Source organism: Mauremys reevesii, linkage group 3 (genome assembly GCF_016161935.1).
Source record: "Mauremys reevesii isolate NIE-2019 linkage group 3, ASM1616193v1, whole genome shotgun sequence".
Classification (NCBI taxonomy): domain Eukaryota; kingdom Metazoa; phylum Chordata; order Testudines; family Geoemydidae; genus Mauremys; species Mauremys reevesii.
The window spans coordinates 18,281,594-18,309,272 of NC_052625.1; the positions used below are offsets into that span (position 1 = coordinate 18,281,594).

At 45.5% G+C, this 27,679-nt stretch overlaps 1 long non-coding RNA gene across 2 annotated transcripts in view; it reads left to right on the forward strand.

Annotated features, from left to right (window-relative positions):
- LOC120402065 overlaps nt 1-27,679 on the forward strand; it is a 30,414-nt gene that overhangs the window by 110 nt on the left and 2,625 nt on the right. Inside the window, exons 1-2 of one of the 2 annotated variants that reach the window (XR_005596940.1) lie at nt 3-133; nt 24,579-24,736. This is a non-coding gene — a long non-coding RNA (uncharacterized LOC120402065). Of the gene's footprint in view, nt 1-2; nt 134-24,578; nt 24,737-27,679 lie in introns of those variants that run through there. The other variant, XR_005596939.1, reaches the window with a different exon arrangement.

Consider the following 27,679-nt stretch of genomic DNA (forward strand, 5'->3'; position numbering starts at 1 on the left):
CAGCCTGAGTGACTGAGCGAGAAGCCAATGGCAGATCTGCTCTTGGGGCGTGACCAATCCGTATAGCCGAGGAGAGCCAGAGCCAATCCGAGGAAGAAGCTAGCTTTATGGGGCGGTGCCAAAGTGATGCGAGGTAATCTGGAAAGGGAGAGAGGGAAGGGGCGGGGCCTTGCGGGAAGGGGTTCAGCGTCTGCTAGTCAGGAGGTGAATAAGAGTGGGCCTTGGCGCTCTGGCCAATCATAATCGGAGAGGGCGGGGCTTGCGGGTGGGAGGGGTGTACCGCGACCGGGCCTAGGAGGAGTGCGGCCCGCGCGGTGGGGGTTGTTGGCCAGACCCACTTGGCGCAGTCGCGCAGCCGCAGTGCAGTCTTGAACGTGAGGCCGCGCGCATTGGGGGGAGGGGCTGAGGCGGGGGATGGGGGGCTCTCAGTGAGAGGGGCTTTATCCCGTTCCAGGGCGGGACCTAGAACACAAGAAAGTGCGTCCCCACCTGTTAGAGGGGAGCCCTACAGGGATGTCGCCATTCTGCTTACACAGACAGCCCCCATATACAGAGGGGCCGTGGAGGGACTTCCCCCCAACCCCCCCCCGAGGGGCCTGAGAGGGTCTCCCCGCCCCCCGGGCCTGAGAGGATTTCCCCTTTCATCCCATACAGAGGGGCCTTAAAGAGACTTCTCATCCCCCCGCCCCCCCCCCCACACACAGGCAGGGGGTGATGGCGAGCGCACCCCTCACAGATCAGGGGGAGGCACGACTAGCTCACATACACAGGGGGTGTTCGTTAGTGTGTGTCCCCCCAACGTACGGTGAGCTTTAGCATTGCTAAGCTGAGCCATTTGAAAATCATGGATCAGGCCACCTCCAAAGCGACTGACTTTAAAAACAAAATTGCTTAGAATAAATACAATTTGGGGTCCTTAATTGACTGCTTATTTTTGGGCCTGCAAGGTAATTCATGCTCTTTGGCCATGACCAGTATGATGCCATCTTTAATTGTATGACCAGTATGGGTGGATAGAAAGCTGGCTAGAGCATCAGGTTCAATGGGTAGTGATCAACGGCTCGATGTCTAGTTGGCAGAGTGCTGCCCCAGTCCTGGGGCCGGTTTTGTTCAACATCTTCATTAATGATCTGGATGATGGGATGGATTGCAACCTCAACAAGTTCACAGATGACACTAAGATGTGGAGCGAGGTAGATACGATGGGGGTGCGGGGTAGGGATAGAATCCAGCGTGACCTAGACAAATTAGAGGATTGGGCCAAAAGAAATCTGATGAGGTTCAACAAGGACAAGTGCAGAGTCCTGCACTTAGGACGGAAGAATCCCATATACTTCTACAGGCTGGGGACCGACTGACTAAGCGGCAGTTCTGCAGAAAAGGACCTGGGGATTACAGTAGTCGAAAAGCTGGATATGAGTCAACCATGTGCCCTTGTTACCAGGAAGGCTAATGGCATATTGGGCCGCATGAGTAAGAACATCGTCAACAGGTCGAGGGAAGTGATTATTCCCCTCTGTTCAGCACTGGTGAAGCCACATCTGGAGTACTGTGTCCAGTTTTGGTTCCCCCACTACAGAAGGGATGTGGATAAATTGGAAAGAGTCCAGCGGAGGGCAACAAAAATGATTGGGGGCTGGGGCACATGATTTACAAGGAGAGGCTAGGGGAACTGGTCTTATTTAGTCTGCAGAAAAGAAGAGTTAGGGGGGATTTAATAGCAGCCTTCAACTACCTAAAAGTGGGATCCAAAGAGGATGGAGCTAGGCTGTCCTCAGTGGTGGCAGATGACAGAACAAAGAGCAATGGTCTCCAGTTGCAGTGGGGGAGGTCTAGGTTGGATATTAGGAAAAACTATTTCACTAGGAGGGTGGTGAAGCATTGGAATGGGTTACCTAGGGAGGTGGTGGAATCTCCATCCTTAGAGGCTTTTAAGGCCTGGCTTGACAAAGCCCTGGCTGGGATGGTTTAGTTGGTGTTGGTCCTGCTTTGCGCAGGGGGTTGGACTGCTATTTTTTTCCTCATAGGTCACCTACTTCATTATTTGCATATTGGCTTGATTTGTTTCAAACATTTTCAGAAATAACAGGAAATCAGGGAGAAAAAATATTAACTTCTATATACATTCTTTTTAACCAGGAATCAGCACATTAGGCCAGTACCAAAATAGAAAATCTGTACCTGCATTTGGAAGAATCTTTAATTGCTTGCTAGTTTACAGTGAGAGTGATAGGACCATTCATTCTCTAGCAATTCTCTACTGCTATGCACATTTTCATCAAGTTAGAATCTTATTAATACTGTTATAGTTACATTTTCTATACACTATTGAAATAAATACATTTTATCAAGCTGACATTCTTTTACCATATCTCATTTTAAAAACAGCAGGCAACCACAACTTTATAAGATAAACAGAGACAGCATTTAAAAACCTTTTATATAATTTAAACCAAAAAGAGGAACAAGTAATAAGTAATTGCATATGTATACTCAGTACTAAGATTTCCCCCAAAATCAAAGCTTTTTGCTGTGAAGTTAAAAGCAGTACACTAGACGTGTTACACAAACGGTTTTATGATACCTTCATGAATCCCAATACACTATTACTAGAGTTTATGGAAAAGGTTTATATCATATTGTGTTTACAGCAATAGTATTTTAAAGGTTTTCCTGTAAAAGATGGTATCAAGATGTAATTACGAGCAAATATAAACTTATGCTACAGAAAATCTTTCTGGGTTCTATGTTACATGTTTAACACATGCACCAGCTTCAGATCGGTTTGACTGCTGATTTTCTAATGGTGATATTGGTGCGCTGTCAAGAGAAATATGCAGTTCATGCTTTTGCTAATCGTGATAAGCATGCACTGCAAATCTATTTGAATGCTAACTTTCTAATTATGATATTGATGCAACATTGACATGCTGTTAAAATCCAACAGGCAGTGCGTGATTAAATAATATAACATATACTGGATATGTTGGTGAAATTCCTAAAAATGATATTTATGCACTTTGAAGAAAAATATATAATAGGGCTGTCAAGTGATTAAAAAATTAATCACGATTAATCATACTGTTAATATTTTTGGATGTTTTCTACATTTTCAAATATATTGATTTCAGTTACAACACAGAATAAAAACTGTACAGTGCTCACTTTATATTTATTTTTATTACAGATTTTCACAGTGCAAATATCAAAAGAAATAGTATTTTTCATTTCACCTAATACAAATACTGTAGCGCAATCTCTTTAACTTTCATGATAAACTTACAAATGTAGAATTATATACAAAAAAAACTCCATTCAAAAATAAAACAATGTAAAACTTTAGAGCCTACAAGTCCCACTCAGTCCTACTTCTTGTTCAGCCAATTGTTCAGACAAACAAGTTTGTTTACATTTGCAGAAGATAATGCTTCCCGCTTCTTGTTTACAATGTCACCTGCAAGTGAGAACAGGCGTTTGCATGGCATTGTTGTAGCCGGTGTCGCAAGATATTTACGTGCCAGATGCGCTAAAGATTCACGTTTCTTCATGCTTCAACCACCATTCCAGAGGACATGCATCCATGCTGATGACAGGTTCTGCTTGATAACGATCCAAAGCAGTGCAGACCAACACATGTTCATTTTCATCATCTGAGTCAAATGCCACCAACAGAAGGTTGATTTTATTTTTTGGTGGTTTGGGTTCTGTAGTTTCTGCATCAGAATGTTCTTTTAAGACTTCTGAAAGCATGCTCTATACCTCATCCCTCTCAGATTTTGGAAGGCAATTCAGATTCTTAAACCTTTGGTTAAGTGTTGTAGCTATTTTTAGAAATCTGATATTGGAATCTTCTTTGTGTATTGTCAAATCTGCAGTGAAAGTGTTCTTAAATCAAACATATGCTGGGTCATCATCTGAGACTACCATAATACAAAATATGTGGCAGAATGCTGGTAAAACAATGGAGTGGGAGACATACAAGGAGTTCAGTCACAAATTTAATGAATGCATTTATTTTTAACAAGCATCATCAGCATGGAAGCATGTCCTTTGGAATGGTGGTCAAACCATGAAGAGGCATATTCATATTTAGCATATCTGGCACGTAAATACCTTGCAATGCCGGCTACAAAAGTGCCATGCAAATGCCTTTTCTCACTTTCAGGTGACATAAATAAGAAGCAGGCAGCATTATCTCCCGTAAATGTAAAGAAACTTGTTTGTCTTAGAGATTGGCTGAACAAGAAGTAGGACTGAGTGGACATGTAGGCTCTAAAGTTTTACATTGTTTTGGTTTTGAGTGCAGTTATGTAAAAAGAAAAAATCTACATTTGTAAATTTCACTTTCACAGTAAAGAGATTACCCTACAGTACTTGTATGAGGTGACTTGAAAAATACTATTTCTTTTGTTTCTCATTTTGTCACAGTGCAAATATTTGTAATTAAAAGTAATATAAAGTGAGCACTGTACATTTTGTATTCTGTGTTGTAATTGAGATCCATGTATTTGAAAAAGCAGAAAAACATCCAAAAATATTTAATAAATTTCAATTGGCATTCTATTGTTTAACAGTGCAATTAAAACTGTGATTAATTATGATTAATTTTTATCACAATTTTTAAAATCACAATTAATTTTTTAGAGTTAATCATGTGAGCTAAATGCGATTAATTGACAGCCCTACTAAATATAATAAATATACATTGCAAATTTATTTAAATTTCTAATGCTATTTACATACTGTTAGGAAAAATATCAAGTGTGTCATTAAAATAAGAATACGTTGAAAATTCCAAGTTTATTTGAATTGTATGCCTTGCACGGGAGGGCAGCCCCACAAACCATGGGGCTAGGCCATACAGACCTGTGCTGAAGGGAGGTCCGATGGTCTCTGGCCACTAGGCCAGAGTGCCCTGACTCTAGGGACTGCCCACTGATGCTGAACATTTTGCCAGACGTCCCTGAGCTGCAGGGCCCTCCTCACAGAATTAGGCCAGTAGGCCGTGCGGCTTGGAATCTAAGAGCAGCTCCTGCCCCAACTCAGACCATTAGGTTGTACCACCCTGAGAAGAGGCAGTCATTTGAACTTGACTGCAGGGGCATAATACCCCTAAAGGGGTGATAGGGTATACCTGCTCTGTGACCCATACGCTGTGGGACATGTGAGAGGACTACTTGAACTGTTTCAGCTAGTCCACTTCCAAACTGGCACTAAAACAATTCAGATTGAAATAGTTCAGACTGGTGAGGTTCCAAGACCTACTACCAAAACAGTTTTTAGAATGCGTGGAAACCAGCTGGACTAGCCTTGTGTGTGGACACACAATTTCAACAGTTTACTACCATATTCTCTCTCAGTGTAACCCATGTCAAGAGGAATGTGATGTATTGCTGGTCTTTTAGGGTCAGAAAGTGATGGGATTTTAATACCATTCCCATTGTTGCAGTATTTGATGGCTTGTCTATAGGAATACGTAGGCCTGGTCTACACCTAAAACTCAGGTTTAACTACTACGTTGCTAAGGAGGACTATGAAATATTTCACACCTCGTGCAATGTAGTTAGGGTGACCTAACCCTCACTAGTTTGATGGAAGAATTCTTCCATCAACCTAGCTAATGTCTCTCAGAGAAGTGGATTACCTACATTGATGGGAAAACCCCTTCCACTGATGTGGGAAGGGCCTACACTATGGCATCACAGCTGCAGTACTGGAGTTGTGGCTCTGTAGTGGAGACCTAGTTCGTGGCAGGCTGGGGTATAAATCTGCATTGCGCTACTAGCCTGCCCCACAATAAGTGTTCGTGTGGACCCTGCTGCTGTAAAAGTTCTGTAGCGCTCTAATCAACCTTGCTTTGAAACTTTTTCAGTGCCCAGTGTGAGGCACGTGCCTGTGTTTTCACACTAGCTTTTTCAGAATTATTGTTTGTCTGCAAACCCAAAGGCCCTCCTAGCTACAGTATAAGTTTTAAACAGTTGCAGTGTCTAGTTTGTGCCTAACCATGTTATAAGAGGCTCCTCCCTGCCTCCCTTTCTTTGTGGGCATAAAGGGACATGATAGGAACCCATATTTTAACCTTCATTCCTGGCTGAAACAAGGTCATACCTCTCCCTGTTCCTATAGGCAAGAAATAAAGTATTGGGTAAACCTGTTTGGATCACTTACCTTGGCTCCGCAGAAGCGGTCACCAGGTCCCTGTGGCCTCTAGGCGGATGGGTGGCCAGGCAGCTCTGTGCAGTGCACGCTGCCTTTGCTCCTGCAGGCACCGCCCTCCACAGCTCCCATTGGTCATGGTTCCCAGCCAATGGGAGCTGCAGAGCCAGTATTCAGGGTGGGGAACAGCACACGGCACCTCCCAGCACGGCACCTAGGGGCCACAGGGACCTGGCAGCCACTTCCGGGAGCAACACAGAGTCAGAGCAGGTAGGGAGCCTGCCTTAGCCCAGACCTCTGCTGTGCCACCAACCAGACTTTTAACGGCCCGGTCAGCAGTGCCAACTGGAGCCACCAGAGTCCCTTTTCAAATGGGCATTCCGGTCAAAAGCCAGACACCTGGCAACCCTAATTAAGAAAGTCACCAATGCAGTACCACATGAGAAGCCCTTGAAAATACTTGCCGCCTCATTGGCATACCCTATTCTCACATGTTCCTTTGAAACTTACTGTATATAAAAACTGCAGCCTTGCTCTTCAGAGGCATATTCAGATAGGATCACTGGAATTCAATCTCTAGATGGAGGCAGCTTGGTCTCACCCACTGGTCAGAGACAGAAGAGCACTCAGCCTATTAGTGCTGGCTGCCTGGTGGGATATGCTTGCCTTGCTTCATGTGGGGTCAAGGTCTCTGGAGCAAGAGGAAGACAAGTCCAGCCTGAAGAAGGGAGGAGTCAGGAGAAGTCTGCTTAGGGTTATGAGGAGTGTAATGATTGGAGGGTTCATTAACTAACAAACCAGTGAATGAGAAAGGAATAACACTTTAATAAAAGAAACGGGAGAGTGTCCCTGGTGAGCTGCTGCACACAGCCATGTGGTGTTCCAACCCCTGCTTCCAGGGCACATCTCCAAATTCCTCTGTTCATAATGCTGTCCCTTATGAGGGAGCATCTCCAAATCGCAATCTTTCATAAACACATCTCTACAGCAGGCTAGGTTGGGAAGAAGTGTCTAGGGGAAAGTATGTTGAGAGCAAGTCTCTTTGGGATGGGGAAAGGCACACATAATTTGGGGTGCATCTGGATCCTGTTTTAACCTTAATCCATCAATGCCATCCTTTAGTGTAATTTAAAGTGTTGCATTAAAAGAGTTAATAAGCTTCCTGAAAGGTAGCTGACAGAGTTCTAAATAAGAAAATATCAGTATTCAAATTAAGCCAATATCAGATGGTAAACGGGACGTTGCACTCCATAATGTTTTATGGAAATATGCTTATGAGTGTAAATATGATGTAACTGGAATATGCTTCATGCAAAAGATTTCTTGTAAAGTATCATTACAAAGCTTATGATCTACTGAGTGTGTTCATCCTATTTGTTTGCTCTTAGGAGAAGGGGTGGGGACTCAGAGAGGCAAAAGATTCCCGCCTTGTGCCAAAGCTATAAAAGGGGGTGGAACAGAACAAAAAGAGGGCCCATCATGAGAACAGCCCTAGTTTCCACCTAAGATCAGTTTCTTAATAGAACATCTTTGAGGGTGAGATATTACCTGTATCAGTTTCTTAATAGAAACTGATACAGGTAATATCTCACCCTCAAAGATGTTCCAATAAGCTTCTTTCACAGACTAGACTCCTTCCTAGTCTGGGCCCATTCCTTTCTCCTGGTACAGTCCTTGTGAGTTCCAGCAGACATCTTAGGTGGAAACTAGGGCTGTTCTCATGATGGGCCCTCTTTTTGTTCTGTTCCACCCCCTTTTATAGCTTTGGCACAAGGTGGGAATCTTTTGCCTCTCTGAGTCCCCACCCCTTCTCCTAAATGGAAAAGCACCAGGTTTAAGATGGATTCCAGTTCAGGTGACATGATCACATGTCACTGTGAGACCTCCTTCTTCATTACCTAGGAGCTGGCTGACACATGTACACAGGAAGTCTTGCAGGTAAACAAACCCATTCACAGTTCATTGATTCTGAAGCCTTAATGGCTTCCACTTAATATATTTACATCAGTAATACAAATTTATATCTTATTTTCCTAACTCCAAACACAGAAATAATACATGCAAACAAATAGGATGAACACACTCAGTAGATCATAAGCTTTGTAATGATACTTTACAAGAAATCTTTTGCATGAAGCATATTCCAGTTACATCATATTTACACTCATAAGCATATTTCCATAAAACATTATGGAGTGCAACATCCCGTTTACCATCTGATATTGGCTTAATTTGAATACTGATATTTTCTTATTTAGAACTCTGTCAGCTACCTTTCAGGAAGCTTATTAACTCTTTTAATGCAACACTTTAAATTACACTAAAGGATGGCATTGATGGATTAAGGTTAAAACAGGACCCAGATGCACCCCAAATTATGTGTGCCTTTCCCCATCCCAAAGAGACTTGCTCTCAACGTACTTTCCCCTAGACACTTCTTCCCAACCTAGCCTGCTGTAGAGATGTGTTTATGAAAGATTGCAATTTGGAGATGCTCCCTCATAAGGGACAGCATTATGAACAGAGGAATTTGGAGATGTGCCCTGGAAGCAGGGGTTGGAACACCACATGGCTGTGTGCAGCAGCTCACCAGGGACACTCTCCCGTTTCTTTTATTACAGTGTTATTCCTTTCTCATTCACTGGTTTGTTAGTTAATGAACCCTCCAATCATTACACTCCTAATGTATTAGGCTTAGACTTGCATGGTTTTGCTTTATTTTGCTTGGTGACTTAATTTGTTCTGTCCGTTATTACGTGAAACCACTTAAATCCTACTTTTTATACTTAATAAAATCACTTTTGTTTATTAATTAACTCAGAGTAAGTGATTAATATGGGGGGGCAAACAGCTGTGCATATCTCTCTATCAGTGTTATAGAGGGCGAACAATTTATGAATTTACCCTGTATAAGGTTTATACATAGTGTAACGGATTTATTTGGGGTTTGGATCCCACTGGGAGCTGGGTGTCTGGGTGCTGGAGATAGGAGACCTGCTGAGCCGTTTTTGGTTAAAGTCTGCAGCTTGGGGGGGGGGGAGGTGGACTAGACCTGGGTCTGGGTTGCAGCAGGCTAGCATGTCTGGCTCAACAAGGCAGGGTTCTGGAGTGCCAAGCTGGCAGGGAAAACAGACTCAAAGATAATTCCAGCACATCAGATGACAGTCCCAAAGGGGTCTCTGACCAAACCCGTCACACCTCCTACCTCCAGTTTGCTCTGAAGCAAAGAGATTTTCTGATCAAGTAGTTATTTGTTTTCAGTAGAATTGGGGTTCTGGTCTTCAATTTCAACTAAAAATAACTGATAGACTAATACCAATCCAAATTTTATAACAGAATGATCAAAATAAAAAATACAAGGTTCCTTTGTTTTTTTTAAACTGCAATAGTATCCTGGTTGCACATAGCAGCAGCATGGGCACTGGGATATGAAGTGGTGTCCGTTAGCAGAGCACAGCAGTAGCTAACGTTTAATAGTAGTTTTGTCTCATTGAAGCTTTCATGAGCATTTCTTTGCTTTTTAAAAGACTTAGGCTCCTGATTTTCTCTCATGCATTCGTACTGGAACAACTGCAGAATTATGCAAAGTTAAAAATGAATGTATAGAGACTGATAAGTGAAAATGCAGTTTACTGGCCAAAAAATAAAAACAGAAACTGAAATCAGTATCCTTAAATATAATAATATTTTGCTCTTTCAGACTGCCTTCAAACAAAGGATATCTGAACACTTTACAAACAGTTAATTAATCCTCACTTTACTGGCCTCATATTACAGATAAGGAAAATTAGGCACAGAGAGACTGATTGATTTGGTTAAGGTCACACAGAAAACTATGCCAGAGCCAGATCTCCTGGTTCTAGTGATGTTTTAACTACAAGAACAAAGGAAAATGTAACAAGCTCTTCTGAATGTTCGGGTTTAACTAATTTTTATTTATAAAATTATAAAAAGAGTTAGCATTAATGTAGTGCTTTTTAGCTATGTGTAACCCATGCTGACTGGTCCCTTTCAAGGTCCCTTCCAGTTCTAGGAGATTGGTATATCTCCAATTATTACCTTTTTTATATTACCTGTGTGGCTCTTTGTCTCTTCTGGTGGCTCAGATGTTTATAGACGTTTATGAGTTTGCTATTGCCTCCGAGCTAAGACCTTGGTCCTATAGTTCCAGCAACAGAGGCTTCTGCTTTTTAGATCCTAAGGTCCTGGAATCCGTCCCTGCAGGCAACCCGTCCAGAGGCATTGTTACATGTCTATCAAAGCATTTATTCCCTGCTTGCAATGGCAATTTTTGCACATTTTGCTTCCAAGATTACAAAATGAAAAGATAAGGTTTTACCCTAGACTGATTGGTGCAAAGTTCATATGATATAACTTTTATGCCTCTCACACTTTCTTAAAATTATATTTTATGATTTTATTTTATGTGTATGTCTGCCTGAAGTCTATCAGTGAAAAAGCCAATATGCAAACCAAAGCTAAATGAAAGCTGTTTTATTTGAGAGGATTATCAATAATTATTGATTTTCCCCCTATAATTTCCAGAATGATTGGAAAACTTTCCTAAATATTTCATATGAAATATTCAATGTAACAAGCATATTGAAAAATTAACACTTTCCATAGATTCCATTCATCGTGGGTATTGTATATTAACTCACTTCTTAGCACAACAGTATATTTGGGGCCTGTTGTCCTGACTCCAATAGTTTTGCCCATACACAGACAGAAGGATTTGGCTGTTTTTATATTCTTATGATAGGCAGGCTTATATTATACGAGATTTTCTTTTAACACTTTAGCAGTACGCTATAAAAAGGCCTGATCCGATGAAGTGTTGCACATCCTCAATTCATCACCTTGCAGGACTGGGCCTAAAGATTTTTGTTATCAGGAAAGTCTCCTGTTTCCTTATTTAACAAAGGATAAGGAACTATACCATAACTAAATGAACAGAGCAAGTTTGGTAGGTATGCTTACAAAGAGCTATTGTGAGCATTTTCATCATATTAAAAAGTGAGAGACAAGGACTTTAAACAAGGGTTTATCAAGGGTTGTGACATTGATGGGATTTTCAGGTAACCAGCTCTGCAGTGAATCCAATCTGACATTCTAGTTAGATTAAATTCTAATTGAGATTTGGAATAAGGAAAAATGTTTCTGGTATCAAATCCAGAATTCAAGGTTTTATTTGTGGTATGTTTGCATTCTGATTTTTTTTTAATCTCTTTCAAACTGTTTTGTATAGTGCTGACTACTGAAAAGATCTGGGCTGTTTCTGTGGGCCTTAAAATTCATTGTTCTACCTGCAGAATGTGATTTCCATGCAGGAACTCATGCAAATTTGTCAGTTCCTCTGTTTGGGAACTATTGTTTTTCAAATGTCTGCACTGTATGTTCAGTATTTCATTTCTAACTCATTGAGCACTATTCAGATTTATCAACTGACTCCTCTCTGTGCTAGAACTTATTTTGTTTTTAGGCTTACAAAAATTAAAGGGTTCCCCTGATTGAATACAGAGGTTTACATCTTGACCACACTGTAGTCAATGGGACTTTTGCCCCTGACTTCAATGTGGTCAGAGTTCACCCAGAAAGAAGTCAAGAAGGGCTTCTAATAAAAGTAATTAGATAATCTATTTTTAAAATTGCACAATCTATCTCTCCCTCTCTACCTGTAAATAAATGGTAGCTGCTGTACCCCAAACTTCCCAAATATAGGGCCTAGAACACGGATGGTCAACTTGTGGCTCCGGAGCCACATGCGGCTCTTCAGACGTTAATATGCGGTTACTTGTATAGGCACCGACTCCGGGGCTGGAGCTACAGGCGCCAACTTTCCAATGTGCCGGGGGTGCTCACTGCTCAACCCCTGGCTCTGCCACAGGCCCTGCCCCCACTCCACCCCTTCCAACCCCCTCCCCTGAACCTGCCGTGCCCTCGCTCCCCCCCCCCCCAGAGCCTCCTGCACACCACGAAACAGCTGATCAGGAGGTGTGGGGAGGGAGAGGGAGAGACAGGTGCTGATTGGCAAGGCTGCCGGTGGGTGGGGGGCAGGGAGTTGATGGGGGACTGCTGACGTATTACTGTGGTTCTTTGGCAACGTACATTGGTAAATTCTGGCTCCTTCTTAGGCTCAGGTTGGCCACCCCTGGCCTAGAAGATGCTACATGCCCTCAACTCCCATCATCAATGGATGCTGAGGGTGCTCTGCAATAGGCCCATTGTTCTTGCTGGGTGAAATTCACTCTTATGCCAGCAGGAGGCTTTTGGACCACTTAAGTCCAATTTAAAATACAGCTTAAGTGGGCTTGTGTGTTGCATAGCCCTTGTAGTGAGCCCTTGGCACAAAGGTGAATTTCATCCACTATATGTATCATACCTACCCTCAGGTGTTCCCAGTAGAGAAGTCTAAGAATAGTGGACTCAAGAGGGGTAAAATCCTGGCTTTATATAAGTCAATGAGAGTTTTGCCATTGACTTCAGTGGAGTCAAGATTTCACGCAAGGAATTTAAATCACTCGGATTTCTGTTTTTGTGGGGGTTAGTAACAAGCTGGCTAGAAGCTGAATTATATAGAAAGTGTGACTTGGATTGTGTGGCTGGTTTGGAATGTAACTGTAATATTGTAACTGAAAAGGAATAAGTATACTTCTGCTGGGATTTATAGGCTAATCGTGTTCCCTTTGAAGCAGGGGCGGCTCTAGCCATTTCGCCGCCCCAAGCACGGCAGCACGCTGCGGGGGGCGCTCTGCCGGTCGCCGGTCCCGCGGCTCCGGTGGACCTCCCACAGACGTGCCTGCGGAGGGTTCGCTGGTCCCGCGGCTCCGGTGGACCTCCCAAAGATGTGCCTGCGGATGGCTCCACCGAAGCCGCAGGACCAGCAGACCCTCCGCAGGCACGTCTGCGGGAGATCCACCGGAGCCGCCTGCCGCCCTCCCAGCGACCGGCAGAGCGCCCTCTGCGGCATGCCGCCCCAAGCACGCGCTTGGCATGCTGGGGCCTGGAGCTGCCCCTGCTTTGAAGTCATCGAGAGCTTTGCTATTGACTTCTGTAAGAACAGGATCGGGCCATATATTAACATGTCCATATAAACACTTAGGAGAGAAGGGTAAGCTGAAAAACTGACATGTTTTTACTGTATATAGGTTTGAGCTACAATGACACACAGCCAGTTGTACCAAGACAGCCCCTAGGTAGACACTAGGAAGTCTAGTCTTAGATATTATTGTGATAGGTGATGTAGAAATAACTACAAGAAATAGATGGTCTACTTTAAACTTCATTCTCTCTGAAGTTCTACACATTATGGCTGCAGGGGACGTTTGCCATCCCCGGAAATGCAAGCTTTTGAAAACACAATTGACCATCCTTTTAGAAAGCAAACATTGTAAACCATGAAGCCTTTTGCTTTCTCTCTATAATTTTATTGTGGGTTAATTTCTGAGCACTGGTAAATGGTTTCTCTTGGTTCCTGTAACAGTAGTAGAATCATCCCCTTTCTCTGACATCGGTTATTATCACAAGTTGCACTTACGTCTTGGTTAGTGTTTTGTATGCAAAAATGTTCAGCGCATAGCTCTCAACCTGCTCTGGCCTAAATATGACACTGGCCTTTAAAAGTACCCGACAAATGCTCAAAGTAAAGAAAACAATAGGATATAATGGAACAGAAAGTGTAAAGTGACGAGGGATTCATCTGTCTAAAGCTGAATTACACTGATAGCATGAAAATTACATTAATTCGGGCTGATTTCAGTGTTTGAATTAGAGGGGTAGAGGTGGGTATGGTGTGTTGGCTGAAGAAAGGTGCCCTGTCCCTCCTCCCATCCTTTCATATACATGCAGTTAAAATATTGGCGGAATGACCCCACTTTCCAGGCTACAAGGAGCCAGTCTATGATGCTTTGTATTGCAGGAGTGCTAGGGATCTTAATCATAGCCTAGGACCCTATTCCACTGGCTCTGTACAAATACAAACTAGCTCTTCCATCCCCATTTAAGTTTGGCTATATTCAGAAGAGTGATTATTGAAAAAATGTCACCTTATGAAAAAGATCTGTTTTCTGAGAGAATAAGGTCATTCTCCATGCCCAGTGAAGATGTAACCCCTCTGATGAGACTGCCAGCAGTGGTGGTTGTGAAGTGGACTCATGCCAAATGGGGTTCTCCCCATGTATGTTAACTGGACACTTCTTTTAATTTTAAAAAATTGCACTTGTCAGACCTTTCCCTGGCACAATTCCACAGAATCTCTTTAAAAGCATGCAAAATGAAGTGAATGGTGTCACTTTAAATATAACATCATCAAAACCTGGAAATGAGCTGCAAACACAACCTTTAGATCACCTGCTCAGCCAAAAGTCTCAGTAAGTAGACCTGGATAATCAACAATTCTTCTTTAAATGATGTCCCAAGCGGTGCGCCACTGTAGGTGTGGCAGCACCCCCTGCACCTGGGATCTTCATCAACAGGGCCCGTTGGACAGCACATGCACACCTCCCCTACTGCACAGGATGAGTAGTCTCTCTTTTCAGTCCAAAAAGGATAAATGAGTTTCAGAGCCCTCCATTGAAAATTTTCATCTAGCCCCTAGACATTCAATACTAGAGATCAGAAGCAAGAGAGAATCAGCTGATCCCAAGCGCTTTACAGACCAATATAAATATTTTGAAATGCACGGGGAAGCTGCTAGGGAGTCAGTGTAGTCTTTGGAACACCACTGAAGTATGTTCACTGCTAAGAAAGTGAGACACTGCATTCCGCACCACTTTGCAGTTTGTCAGTGGTTTTTAAGGGTAGCCCTCCTGGAGTGCATTACAATAACCCAGGCTAGAGATCACAAAGACCTGGATAGCTGTGGGAAGTCCACATCAGAGAAAAACAATGACAGTGTCGTCCCAAACCGATGGGGAAAGGGCACTTTTGGTAACTGATGCCATCTGAAAGAATTGGTAGCCAAGAGACACCTGAAACTGTGAACCTCATGGACAAATGGGGATGCATCCTCTCTATCATAAGAACTGCCATTGTTCTCGTCACTTCTTACTAATCTGGATTTGCCTTCGACCCACTCTATCTACATCCCTGCCTCAGCCAGGCCCTTGGAAAGCAAAGACACTAGCACTGTTTTTGTTCAATGAAAAAGTGGTGGCATCACAGCCCAGATCACCTTATTATCTCTCCCACCAGCTTCACAAGCACATAGACTAGGATGGAGGGAAAAAGCAGCGCCTTGTAGAACTCCACACCACAGTAGTGTGCAGTAGTTACACAATCTAATCCTCTGGGCAGGAAGGAAAGAATGGAACCACTCATGTGGGATCCTGACCACCCATGCCAAGGTTCACAGCTGAGTCGACAAACCATCCACCCCTGCAAGTCTATTCAACAAAATCTCATAGCCAACATTATCAAAGTCTGCTTACAGATATAGAAGAATCAGCATGGACACACATGGCCTTCCCATTGTCCATTACTAGGATGAGATCTTCAACAAATGACATTAGTACAATATTTGTACTGAGACCAAACCCTTGATGGACAGAGATGAACGAAAACTAAGAACTCAGAGTTCCCTCACCCCCAATGCAATTGGAGAATTTGGCCCAATTTCTTGAGCACGGCCCTAATGATGGCTCTTTTAGGGGTTGATGGCACCCTGCCTTCCCAGAGGGAGACAATGATCTCAATCAACAACAGACACCCCCCCCCCCACCATACCTGTTTGTATGATTTCACTAGACTGGAAATGTAGATATTCACATCTCCCACAGTGCATCCAGAATCTCAGTAAGTTAGTGGTGAAAGAAAGAGGTAGACAAAGAGAGAATCATACCAATGTGCTGGTTCTGCCACATGTTCTGTTGCCTTTATTTCAGCTTTTCTTTGGCTGGTTTTCACTGATGGATGGATTGCAGCGTCCTGCAAATTAGGTACATGAGAGGTATCAGTGAGAAAATGATACAGCTGTATAGTCATTAATGTGTCAAACTAAATATTTGAGATGTAGGCAAGATAGGAATATGGATTTATTAATGCTAAAAGGGAGGCTGTATTGTTCTGTTGTTAGCTGCTGGTTAACTCCTGCTAGAACTAGTTGGCAGACACCCAAGGGTATTCATAATAGGCAGCTGTATTCATTTTAATGAAGTAAACAACAATGTAATATTTAGTCTCCGGGTCCAGCTTCTTCTGGCACCACTTGTTCTTTCTGGCTTTTAATGTATGTTTTAGCAACAGCAGCAGAAACGCTATTAAATAATTCAACCTTTCTAAGTAAATACCTTTATGGGGTGTCCAATGTGAAGACTGAATATAAATCAATGGACAAACAAATATGATTGATCTGGGAGAACGTTTCCTCTACTTCTAACAGTCTCGGTTCTAAACCTCACAAGAGTCAGCAAATTGTGCTGAATCACTTCAGACCAACTCAGACTTAAATAAGGTTTGGCAGAACAGCGTGGACAGAGCTAAGTTTAGAAATTGTGTTTTAGCCTAGGTCTGATTGTCCCCCCACCCGTAAATTGAATTGAGTGAGGCCTGATGTACACTGCACATTTAGGCCGATGTAAGGCAGCTTATGTTGACCTAATTATGTCTGTGTCTACACTACCGCCTTGTCCTGCTGATGTAAGTGCCCCACTACACCGATATCATAACTCCACCTCCACCTCCATCTCCACCAGAGGTGTAGGGCTTGTGTCAGGGTAGTTAGGGCGACGCAGTGTTTGCATAAACGCTGTGTTACTTACATCTGCTCTTAGCTCTCCAAGCTGTGAAATTGACAAGAAAGCCAGGCAGCTAGAGTCCAGCTGCTCCCCTGGAGAGCTGGGCGCTGGCCCCCACTTCCATCTGGAGGCCAGGGCAAGAAGCCTGGGCAGCTGAACTCGGCAAGGAGTGGCACCCGGCGGGGAGCAGGTGGGGTGGGGGCCGAGAAGCCCTGGGTGACTTCCCCACTGCTCCCGGTGGGGAACAGGGAGGAGCCTATGAGGCAGCCAGGCTCCCAGCAGGGAGCTGCCGTCGGAGCTGAGAGATGAGGCTCTGCTCCCCACACTACCCCTCTGAGGTAGGTGGAAGTGCTCCTGGTGAAGAGGCGCACCGCCGACCCAAGGAGGGTAGTATGGACATGCACAACCACAGGAATCACTGCAGAGGCTGTAGGTCGACCTAATGTAGATTGACTTAAGTTTTTAGCGTAGACTTACCCTTAGTCTGAGTTGGAGTAAAATTGGGCTTTAAACCATTTTAAGAAATATCTGATTTGTTTCAATGTGTTCAATTTGTTTCAATGTGTTCTCTTCAGGTTATAGGCAAAAGCACTGATAAGCCTAAATAGCTACAAATACATATTCAAATGTTGGGAAGGAACTGGTAAACTAGATTGGCAGATAGTATTATTTGTATTTCAGTAGCACCCACAGCCCCATACCAGATCAGCCCATTGCTGTGCTAAGCACTAACACATAGTGAGAGTCACTTCCTATGCCAAAGAAGTTGCAATCTAAATAGGCAAGCGATGGCAAGGGAAGCAGAAGTGGAAGTGACTTGCCCAAAATCACATGGCAGGTCAGAAATAGAATCCAGGATTGCTGGTTCTCAGCCTAGTACCCTAGCCACTAGACCATACCACACATTTGGAAAGGAGGGTTAGGACTGGTCTACAGTGAAAAATTACATCAGCACAGCTTCATCTCTCAGGGGTGTGAAAAATCCACACCCCTAGGAGATGTAGCTATTCAGACCTAACCTCTGGGGTAGACAGCGCTAGGTCGACAGAAAAAGTCAACTTAGCTACCACCTCTCGGGGAGGTGGATTAACTACAGCGACGGGAGAACATCTCCCGTCGCTGTAGTGAATATCCGTGCTGTAGCATTTAAGTATAGACAGACCCTAAAAGCTGAAGCTAACCTACCAGGCTCTCCCACATCATCAAGGGCTAAAGGCATCATAACAGCGGCACTCTGAGTAGTGGAAGTTAAAAGTGCTACCTTCGAGACTTTTCTTAGTCTATAGAGTAGTGATAACTGTGTGTCAGCCCTCTTGACTGTGTGCAGCCCCAGGCCTACATGAACTTACACTCACCTTTCAGTTAAAATGCTCTGGAAACGTCTGTTTTTTTCTGCACTCAAATTAAATTAGAATGATTCTAAATCTACTCACATAACCTCTTGTTCCTTTTACAAACATAACATTTCTAATCAAAATGTAGATGCAAAAGTAAACAAAAAGAAGGAGACCAAGCATGACATCGCTTTGTTTTAGGGGGAGGAAGAATAATATAATTCAATAAGACTAGCTCATGCCCTCTGATTAAAGCTTTTTTTGAAATAGCAGATAGGGCAGCTGAGATCTCCATTGAGATAAAGGTAGTTAGTATAGATCAAAAGGACTCGAACACATGTCAGCTAGATTAAATGACAGGATGTGGTGAAGTGCTGGGCATGATATCCGGTAACTTTATGTACAAGAGCTTATTTATTGAATGCTGATACTTCTGATAGATTATATACACATATATGGAAACAAGAGAAATAAATTGAAAGCAATCTATAATGGTTAGTTTTGTTCTGATATTGTTCCAAGACCACATTTCTTCTAATTAGTGCATCGCTGTAATTTTCGATAGCTGGCAGTTTTACTAAACTTGTGGTAGTAAATTACATTCGAAACCCCCAGTTGTTTTTCCAAGTGAGTCAGCGTTCTAGGTACTCACTACCTCCTGTGGATAAATTTGGTAGTGTAGTATATTTCATTCTCTGACTCTGCTCCCAGGCTCCTTTTAACATGAAGCCCAGGATAAGATTAGGGGTAGATTTAAAGGGCCTGGACTGCAGATATCTCCTATTCTGGACCTTTTAAACGTCTTTTTACATTGTTTTAAAGCACTTTGGTACTTGATTTTTAACTAGTAATATTTCTTTCCCAATGTGGGCCTTATGGTACTATATAATGTCATATCATCCTTAGCTGACGTGCACTAGGTGATAGGACGTGTCACATAACTGAACATTGAGATTCCCCAGCTTCACTGACAATATCTTCCTGGCATCATTTTATTTGAGAATTTAGTGACATGTTTGGGATGAAATCTCGTTGCCACTGAAGTCAATGGCAAAGCTCCCATGGACCTCATTGGGGCCAGGATTTCACCAATGATGTCTACAGGCATAGTGGCTTGGGGCTGTGGTGACACAAGAGAACTTGTGGAAGTGGGGACAGAGATCATCAGTGGAGACAGGGGTCTTGTTTTCCCCACCAGTAATGGGCCCAAATCATTCAAGACACGGAGTAAGAACATGCTTGGACATTCCAATATAAACACCATGTTGGAAATAAAAATGATCCAGTCTCCTGCACAATGGAGTTTCTCATCCTTTCAGAAGAGGGTTTGAAACCCTCGTTCTTTCTTGTGATTTTTTGTTTTTTCCATTGGACACAGGGGCGGCGGACCCTTCCCAAAAGTCGGGGGGGAGCAGGGGACTGTCGCAGGGCTGATACACCCCATCACCCTTTGAGGGCAGGGGAATGGTACATTACAGCCCCATGGATGAGTCTGTGGGGCTGCCTCCCGGTCTTGGGGCTCGGTGGCCCTGTGGCCAGAGTCAATAGCCCGACCCTTGCTCTCAGGGCAGTGCAGTCCAGTGGCCAGAGTCTATAATGTAGGTGGTAGGCAGTGGCCAGCATAGGGGGACCCGGGCCCACCCTCTCCACCAGGTCCCAGGGCCCTGTTGGTGCTAAGAGCTGCATGGGCAGCTCTGGGGAGCCACGGACCCTCCACGTGCCCAGGGTGTGGGGGCAGAGAGCAGCCCCTGGCTAGGGTGACCAGGTGTCCAGTCAAAAAGGGATCCTGGTGGCTCTGGGCCATTGACTGTCCAGTTGGTGGTGCCGCTGCGCCATGGGGCTGGCAGGCTTCCTGCTAGCCACCGCACTGCACAGCTCCCGGGTTGGGAAGCAGCTGGCAATTCTGGCTCCTAGTCTTAGGGGAGACCAGGGGGTCTGCATGCTGCCCTACCCCCGCCCGCAGGCACAGCTCCCGTTGGCTGGGTCAGGGCAGCGGAGGAACTAGTGTGATTGTGACTTGCGAGCACCCAGCAGGCAGCCGTTGAGGGGTTGTGTGGTGCGCGCCTCTCCCGCTGCTGCCCGTCCCTCTTCTCCTCGCACTCCTCCTGTGGCTGTGGCATGTGCCCTGCAGCAAACTGCGGTCTGTCCGTCACCCCATCGCCGGCACCCAGGAGTTTGAGGTGTGTATCCCTGTCTCCGAGTGCTGGGAATGGGGCTGCAGCACTGCATCCCTCCCCGCCCCACCCCCCCACGCCCCTATCCCCCTCACTGCCTCCCTCCCCGTCCCACCCCCTGCCCCCACATCCCCTCACTGCATCCCTCCCCGTCCCACCCCCTACCCCCTCATCCCCCTCACAGCACCCCTCCTCCATCCCATCCTGCCCCCCACACCTACCCATACCAGACCTGTACCCCTTACAGCGCTCTCCCACCCATCCTCTCCACCTCCCAGAGATGCCACTCCCATGTCCCTCACCCACACAGCCCTGCACCCCATTCACCTCCATACACTGCACTGCACTCCCATTATGTCCCTATACACCCCTGTGCCCCCCCCGACATCCTCATGCACCTGTAGCCTTCTGCCTCCCCCTGCATCCCTATTCACCCCACATAGCCCCACATCCCCTCCTCTCTCCTTCACTGCCCTCACCCCCCCACCCCGCTCTTCTCCTTGGCCTCTTTCCCTCCTCAGCCTCTCTCCTTTAAAAGGGAAAGGAACTCACAAGAAATGCACTATTTCTTACACAGTGAATGTTGTTGACTAGTAATTGCAGAAGAGCCAATATATCATACTGTACATTTCTCCCCACCTTTGTAGCTACATTATAAACTCTTTGTTGCAGACTCTCTCTTTTTATGTGTACGTCCAGCACCTACCTCCCCGAAGCCCTGATCTTAGTTGGGGTCTCTAAGCACTAAACAACAATTGTAATAGTAAATCGTGTGGAAGTATGTGTGTTAGCGCATGCTAGATGTGTACACAGGAATGCACGCGTATCTGCATGTAGGTGTGGGAGTCAGTTTCTACCGATTTATTTATACAGGTATCTGGACAGGTGCTTTTCTGTGGTTGTGCTCCATGGATTTGCATTAGGGCTTCAGGAGCGAGCCTGGACCCATTGCTGCTGTGATAATGTGTGATCCGAATTCCACACGTAAAATTACAACAACTTTAGTAAACAAAAAACATGGAGCTGGTTACAAAAAATGGGATGAGAGGAGGGAAAGAATCACAAAAACCTTTGTGAAATTTCATTTTTTTTAAACTACTCTTTTTGACTATTTTGCTGCCAGCTCTAGCGTCCTGTATTAAAACCTGAACTTAGCATAATACAGCTGTCAAAACAAGAAATACGCCTGTTTGGGCCTTGCAGTTAAAATGAACATGTGAGAGAGGTTGGGAGAGAGCAAGCGATGGAGGGAGGGGGGCGGGGCCTAGGGAAGGGGAAGGGGGCGGGGCCTCAAGAAAGGGGCAGTGGCCAGGGCAAGGATGTTTGGTTTTCTGGAATTAGAAAGTTGGCAACCCTACCCCCAGCCCATGTCCCCGGCATGTGTCCCTGCCCGGGCCCCTGCCCGCCCCGAGCTGGTCTTGGCTTCCCCACCCTGGGCAGATGGAGGGGCTATGGCTCCCGGCCTGCTCCAGCTTGGGTGGGCTGGGGCCTCAGGCGGAAGAGGTGGGGTGGGGGCCACAGGGGGGCAGGGCCTCTGGCATCCCCACTTTTGGGAACGCTCTGCTGCCCCTGCGTCCAATGGAAAAAGGAGGGTTTGCGCCTCCACAACTGCCCATGGGGCTCTTACCCCAACCCAGCAGCTGTGAGGAGCTGTGGACCCTCCATCTGCCCTGGGCAGGGGCCCATAGGGCAGGGGAGAGGAGGGGCAGGGCCCAGCCCACATTCCGGCACCCCTTAATTTGGACGGCATATCTTTTCTATATGGGTCACATTACAAGGCTTTTGCCTGTCGTCATGGTCCGTGACCTATCCATTACTTGCACTATAAATACCCCCGTCTAAATTTTAACTGGGGAGCTGCTGCTCGGGGAAGAGGGGGGGAGAACAAGGGCCAATAGCACCAGCTGCCAGGGCCCACCGAGCTGAAGCTGCTCCCACTGTCCCCACGACTACCGCTCAGGCAGTCCAAGGGGCGAGTTGCACTGGCTGCTGCCCGGGGCTGCCCAAGCAGCTGCTGGTTTGACTGGCCCCGGGGCAGCTCCAGAAGCGGCCGGTGTGGCTGGCTGCAGGGTCGCCCATGCTATTGGTCCTTGGCTGCGGAGCTGCTTCAGCAGCAGCTGCTGTGGCTGGCCCTGGGGTCGACCATACTGGCCGCTGCAGAAGTCACGGAGGTCACAGAAAGTCACTGAATCCGCGACCTCCTTGACAGACACGGAGCCCTACAGATAACCCTCTCTATCCAAGAAGTTGAGGTGTGGGAGAATTAATGAAGCAGCTGATGACTCTGTCTACTACTCTTGCACCAGAATACCCCTTCCCTCCTGCCAGAGATTGCCGTGGTTCTCAGACAACAGAAAACATGGTGTGAGACAGTCAGACTCAAGGAATTTCTGCAAACCTAAATCTATGCACTGCACGAAGGGAGGCAGAGAGCCTCCCTCTCCCCACTCCCCACCATAGAAGCTGGAAAGTCATGCTCTGTAGAACTTTGCCAAAATAAAAATGCATGAGTCACTTGCCTGCCTGAACAGAAAGCCCAGCATAGGATGCAGTTGAGCTGAACAATTTTTATCAGCTGCATCTAAATTATTATGGTTATTTATATTATGAAGCTGCCTGTCATGGACCAGGACTCCGTTGCACGAGGTGCTGTTCATACACAGAACAAGACGATGGTTCTTATCCCACCAGCTTACAGTCTAGGTGTAAGACGAAAGGTGGATGCAGACAGAGAGAGGGAAATGCTCTACTATGTGGAGGAGGTTGTTAATATTGAATTGTTTTTGGTGGAGAAGAGACACAGAGGTTGGGGACACAGGTAGAATCATGAGGACTCTGGGCCTGATTCTGGGGGAAGAGTTCTGATCTAGGAGTCTCTAACATTCACTTTGCCCTGCTGTAAATGCCTGCACAGAGAGCAAGGCAGAGGAGAACCAGGCCCTCTGACTTTAAAATGTCTTGAACACAGAAATTATCCACGAGAATGGGCAATCTCTTGGTAGGCAGAAGCGCTGGAAACAGCTAGAACTTTTCAGACTTAACCAAGCAACTGAGATGAAAAGATCAGAATTTGGTAAAAACAACTTAGTTTCCCAGCTGGGAATACCCTTGTCCCATTATTGACTTACTCATCATTGTAACAGCAATAGCTCAGTGCTATAAACAGAGTTACTGTGTCCTGAAGCACTGCAGTTATTAAAACAACAAAATGCTCCACCCACCCTATCCATGTAGTGTATGTAATGCTTTGGAACCCGACGCAGTCTATGTGCAGAAAATACCTGTTAAATGTTTCGTATGCCTAGAAAACCCAAGTAGTACAGGAGCGCTTGCCTGAGTTTGTGTTTTATATCTTGCTGCTGGGCTATTTGTGGTGATTAGAAACATATACAGCTTCATTTCCAGAGGAACTGAACATCTGGGAGGTTCAGGGCAGAATACTCTGACCAAGGTCCAGAATGCCAGAGGGGCAGGAAAACTCTTGGAATTCTTTGCACAAATGCACTCGAGTGGCTGCAGAGTTTGGATAAGAAGAAGCCTCCCAACCCTATGGATTTTTGGGGCCCGTGAGGAATGATATCTTCCCACCCCCAGATACAGGTACAAAGGAGCTACCTCCACAATGCTCACCTCCCTCTAGCAGTGTGGTTCCTACAGGAGTTGTGGTAGCAGCTTCCAGCTGTACTAACTCCTTGTCTGCTTTCTATTTGGAAATCAGCTAAGTCTTCAAGGGATGATGCAGTGGAGAGGGGCTCCTCCCCCTCAAATCTCCACAGAGCCCTTTGGTTACACAGCAGTTGGGGAGGTGCATCTGCGAGGTCACAGAGAAGGGCGTCTTGCCATGGAGGGATCCCTGAAAACGAATGGAGGCTATGAATTGAGTGGGGTGGTTTTTTCAGATCCCTGACAGACAAAAGTGCTAGTGTAGACATAGTACAGATTCTGGTATTAAGAGCCCTTTATATCGATATAAAGGGCTTCGTTGTGTGGACGGGTGCAGGGTTAATTCGGTTTAACGCTGCTAAATTCGGTATAAACTCATAGTGTAGACCAGGCCTAAGTGTAGGTGGCTACTGTGCTGCAGCCTGGAGGTGAACAGTTTCAACTTGGGCCCTAAATGTAAATCCACCTCCAAATAGTCTTCAGTGAAACTTTACTTAGATGTAACTTTCTCCCTGCAGGTCCAGACCCAACAGCCTTGTGCATCATCTGGGGTGAAATTTAGTGCATCAGCTCAAAGCCTGAGTAACTGGGCCTTGCCTTATCTGTGCACTTTAGCCGGTATGAGCATCCACTGAGAACTGAACTGAGACCATCAACCCATTTCACAGGCCGGTAGGTAGGTAGTCACTTCCAGCATCAAGTGCCGCTTCTCTGGATGTGCACCACTCCTACACCCCTGGCAATGGAGACACTTCCTCTTATTACTGTAGTAGCTCCTGCAAAATGGCATTCACACACTGGAATGTCAACAGGGCCTGATATAACCAGAGCAGAGGGAAGCCAGGTCAGGCATATCCAGGCCAAGGAGTGCTAAAGGAGAGGCAGCTGATCAATGATATGCTCCCCTCTGCTGCCAAACCCACTGAAGTGCCTCTGCCCCATCATCAGGGATTTGCAGGGGCTGTGGCCTGGAGAGAGAGGAGGCAGCTGCTCCCGAGTCCCTGCACTCCAGACCCTACAGAAAACCGTGTGGGAATTAATGCTGCATCAAGCAGCAGTAACTCATGTGCCATCTCAGTGCCTAAAACTGCTCACCCCACTGCAGGATACTTGTGAAGGAAACCCAGCGCCAGGTCAGCCTCAATTTCCTAGGCCTTTCTTGTGGCTGTTCCCCACTGCTGGGTACAGTATGGCCCCCAGTAAGCACCCACAAGTCTGCAGTGCACTTAGAGGTGCCAATAAGAATATTTAGTACTTGTTTACAGGTGCCCTTAAAAATCAACTGTTACTGATTTATTGAATGGCTGCTGGGAAATATTTCCAACTGCAGACATGCAAATCTCATGTCAGGTGTTATCCAGGCCTGGATGAGCAGAAATAGGAGCCAGGCATAGTAGCAGGAGGGTAGACATGGTTCCACAGGGGTTAGGACAACTTCTCAGCTGTCTTTTCATTTCCTCAGAAGGGGCCCACTGAGTTTAAAGCTGCCTTTCATCTCTGAGATGGGAGAACATTGCTGAACATAAGAATGGCCCTACTGGGTCAGACCAAAGGTCCATCTAGCCCAGTATCCTGTCTTCTGACAGTGGCCAATGCCAATTGCCCCAAAGGGAATGAACAGAACAGGTAATCATCAAGTGATCCATCCCCTGTTGCTCATTCCCAGCTTCTGGCAAACAGAGGCTAGGGATACCATCCCTGTCCATCCTGGCTAATAGCCATTGATGGGCCTATCCTCCATGAATTTATCTAGTTTTTTTTTTTTAACCATGTTATGGTCTTGGCCTTCACAACATCCTCTGGCAAGGAGTTCCATAGGTTGACTGTGTGTTGTGTGAAGAAATATTTCCTTTTATTTGTTTTAAACCTGCTGCCTATTAATTTCATTTGGTGACCCCTAGTTCTTGTGTTATGAGAAGTAGTAAACACCACTTCCTTACCTACTTTCTCTACACCAGTCATGATTTTATAGACCTCAATCATATCTCCCCTTAGCCGTCTGTTTTCCAAGCTGAAAACTTCCAGTCTTATCAATCTCTTCTCATACGGAAGCCATTCCATATCCCTAATCATTTTTGTTGCTCTTTTCTGAACCTTTTCCAATTCCAATATATCTTTTTTTGAGATGGGGCGACCACATCTGCACACAGTATTCAAGATGTGGGCATACCATGGATTTATATAGAGGCAACATGATATTTTCTGTCTTATTATCGATCCCTTTCTTAATTATTCCCAGCATTCTATTACCTCTCCACCGTGCTGGGCTGGAGATGGGGAGGAAGCTGCAGAGAGAGTGCAATTATCAAGCTTTCCCTAAAATGTCACTTTGTCTTTCGATTGCTTATTTCATCAGAACATATAAGATATGGAATTAAAATCACTATACACAGGGCCAGCCCTATCTTCTGTGAGGCCCACCGTGCAGGGCCCGATCTAATCCCTCCTCATCTAGGACTGTCTCCCCTATGCTCCCTTTTCAAAAACTTCCCTTTTCTAAACACGCTAATTGAGATGTTAGCAAGAAATGTCTGCAATGCCACCTATTAACTAGCAGTGCCCAGGACTCCCCTCAAACAGACTTCAGGCCAGGGCATGGTAGAGACAGCATTTGTTCTGATGGATTAGCTCTTCATGCCTAAAGGAAAGAGAAGTACATCCATACTCATCCTGCTGGCCAGTCTGTGATGCTAGATACTACTGATCAGCAAATATTTCTGTCCCTGCCTCTGCAAAGCTGCAGGGGTGAATGGAAATACTCTCAGGCCCTTCCTAACCCAGACAGTCATTATAGACAACTTCTCCACTGCCAAAGTTTTCACACAGAGTCCGACACAAGGCTCAATCCTCTACCACATATTATTGAGCACCTCCCTATACATGAAGTCACTGGAAGTGAAGATGCAAAAACACAGGCTGAAAAGCCAGCAGCATGCAGATGACACACCCAGCTCTGCATCTTCTTTACATCACACATAACACCATCTCCCAGCTTCCTCGATTAGCCAAATTAGGTGCCTGGCCGAAAAAACCAGCTGGCTCTTGCACAAGCTCTTAGGGTCTGTGTTTGATACTACAAAATATCCAGGTCGTACAAAGATTCCAGATACGGCTGCCCAAAAAACAGAGTGGGAAGCAACGGCAACTTCGAGATTGTCTAAGTCAGGGGTTCTCAACCTTTTTCTTTCTGAGCCCCCGCCCCAAACATAATATAAAAACTTCACGGCCCACCTGTGCCACAATAACTGGTTTTCTGCATATAAAAGCCAGGGCCAGCATTAAGGTCAAACAGGGCAATTGCCTGGAGCCCCCTGCCACAGCGGGCCCCGCAAAGCTAAGTTGCTCAGGCTTTGGCTTCAGCCCCAGGTGGTGGGGCTCAGGGCCTCGGGCTTCAGCCCCATGCGATGGGCCTTCGGCTTTCTGCCCTGGGCCTCAGTGAGTCGAACGCTGGCCCTGCTTGGAGGACCCCCAGAAACCTGCTCACAGTCCCCCAGGGGGCCCTGGACCCCTAGCTGAGAAACACAGGTCTAAGGAGCACACATCTTCTTTCAGAGAATATATTAACAATATAACAGCTACAGCATGAGGGGTAAGAAACTGCAGGCTAAATAATTCAAAA